The 2,589-nt window shown below is 53.2% G+C and overlaps 1 protein-coding gene across 1 annotated transcript in view; it reads left to right on the forward strand.

The window, feature by feature from the left end:
- STK10 (serine/threonine kinase 10) overlaps window positions 1–2,589 on the forward strand; it is a gene marked incomplete in the record, with an annotated part of 115,765 nt that overhangs the window by 68,203 nt on the left and 44,973 nt on the right.

The following is a 2,589-nucleotide window of genomic DNA, read 5'->3' on the forward strand; positions in this document are numbered from 1 at the left end:
GGAGGAGAAGTGATTGTGGTGTGACCATCCCCCTGGGGGGTGAGTGCTTGCTTTCTGTCTCTCTGTCTTTCCAGTGAATATATATACCCTATAGCAAAAATCTCTCAAAAAATAAAAAATAAAATAAAATATATAAAGTGTGTGAAGGACAGGAAGGAGTGTTTTTCATCAGAAAAGACAGCTTGGTGAAAACCCCTTTGAAATTGTCCAAGGGCAGCCATCCGTCAGGGGATACCCGTCATAAACCCCAGTCAGGGAGCAAACAGGCTTGGGGTCCCCAGGCTGCGAAGAGGGGCCCCCACCCTGGCTGGCCCATGTTGTGGGGCGGGAGGGGAAGTAGCAGCTGCCGGAAAAGCCAGCCGGTGCTCGCCTTAGGGAGGGCCCTGGGGACCTGCCGGGGTTGCGAAAGGTGGCGGTTTCTGTTTCTCCTCCCCATCTCAGGAAGCAGAGGAGGCAGAGCCCACGGCGGGGAGTGGCCAGCTTCTGGGAGCCTCAGCCCAGGTCTGCCAGGCGGTCACTGTTCCTGTGGGTGTACCAGCCATTGTTGGTGACTGCAGGGAGCCAGGCCCACGCCTAGCCAGGCTGACCCAGCAGGCAGTGGGCCGGCCTCCCAGCCTCCCGAGGACAGGGGCACCTGCCAGCTGGCAGCAGCGCTGGGCTTCCATCTACGGGTGCCAGCCCAGGGGCTGTCCTGGCACCCCCGGAAGGTCTCAGGTCAGCCTCGGCCTCACCCAATTCCAGATCTCCAGGCCAGGCTGGCTTGTGACTGCATAGTCACCACCAGCACCCCAGTTCGGGCACTTACCGCGAGTCAGGCCTGGAGCCAGTGCTGCCTGGGGTCCCTTAAACAGCCCCCCGAGGAACTCTGTGGGGTCACCCAAGCCACAGATGAGAAAACGAGGTTCCTTCCCTCCCGTGACCCCCATCTCTGCGTCGCCTCACATAGTGGGGGGGACCCGGTGTCTGCATATGCGTCCCCTCTGCGCCCCCTCCGACTCGGTGCTCCCTGAGGGCAAGGGCTGCTTGCGTTTGGGCCCCACGGAGTTCTTTGCTCTTGGCTGGTGTCTGGCGGGGAGGGCGAGTGAGCCGTGGAATGGACACGCTACGCAGGGCCAGGCCATCAGCGTCCCCCTTCTGTCCGGGTCTGAGGTAGGGGTCTGACCGACATGCCTGTATGTAGCGTTTGCCAGCCTGACCTTGGTTCAGGGGCAGCTCATTTCAAGACCAGGAGTGGGCTCCCAGTCGCCAGTGGTTGCGATGACATTGTTTCTTGGGATCAAATGCTGTTGGCTTCTGCGTGAGTATACCCAATTCTCTGAGGGGGTTAGTTCCTCCTAAATTTTTTTTTAAAGAATTATTTATTGTTATCATTATTTTAAAATATGCTAAAGGCCACATGTGCTCACCAGAGAGGGCAGAAAGAGAGAGAAAGAAAGCAAGCCTTCAAGTGTGGGACTCAAACTGCTGTCAGCTGTGCAGGAGTCCAGCGCCTCAACCACCAGGCCACCCACTGGTCCCCCCTAACTCCATAAAATTGATCTTTTAATTGAGATGAAACCTTGCCCCCAAAGCCAGCTCACTGGGGGAAATTCCTCTTTACAGCACAGTTCTTGCTCGTGGGTGTGTGAGGGAGGGCAGGGTGTGTGTTTAAAGATATGGTCTGTTTGTTTATGTTTTGCTAGTCCAGACAGTAATGCATTCCCTGCAGCAAATTGCAGAGCTCAGCAAGGTGGAAGGAGCATCGTCCGATCTTACCACCCGCAGGCCCCATTTCAGCTGTTTGTCGTACTTCTTCCAAGTCAGTTCTGTGTGCTTTTTTTTTTTAATTATATTTTTAAGAATTACTTTATTTAACTTTATTTATTTAAATTTGACCAGAGATGGGCAGTGAGTGAGTGAGAGAAAGAGAGAGAGAGAGAGAGAGAAAGGAAGCCACCAGGTCCAAAACTTGAACCATGGTTGGCTATGTGGGAGTCCAGCACCTTAACCATCACACCACCTGCCGGCTCAGTGTGCATTTTTTTTTTTTTTTGTTGAGGTTTCCGTGCACTAGATAGACAGAGAGAGAAATAGAGACAGAAATTGAGAAATCACCCCCCAGGGAGGATGGTCTCGCCGCAATCCCTTCTCCTCCATTCTCCTCTTGGGACCTTGGGCACACATGCACACACGCCTGGCATGAGATTTAAGCCACCGGGTCCAGATGTGAACCGCGGTCGACTACGTGGGAGTCCAGTGACATAGCCATTACGCTAACTGTTGGTCCCTCAGTGTGCATTTTTTAAAAGAATTATTTTATTTTATTATTATTATTATCTAGTTTGACGAGAGAGAGAGAAAGTGAGAAAGCAAGCCACCAGGTCCGAGAGACTGAAACCATGACCAGCCATGTGGGGCCCAGTGCCCGTAATCACCATGCCACCTGCCAGCCCCTTGGGGTACATTTTAAAAATTTTGTTTATTTATTCATTCCACAAGAGACAAGGGTGAGGCAGGCACCCCCGACACTGTGCCCCACCCTCAGTCTCACAGGCACACACATGGACCCAGTGTTCTAGAAGGTCGTGGGGTCAGAACTCTGACTCTTTC

Source organism: Tupaia chinensis, unplaced genomic scaffold, assembly GCF_000334495.1.
Source record: "Tupaia chinensis unplaced genomic scaffold, TupChi_1.0 Scaffold000612_1, whole genome shotgun sequence".
Lineage (NCBI taxonomy): Eukaryota > Metazoa > Chordata > Mammalia > Scandentia > Tupaiidae > Tupaia > Tupaia belangeri.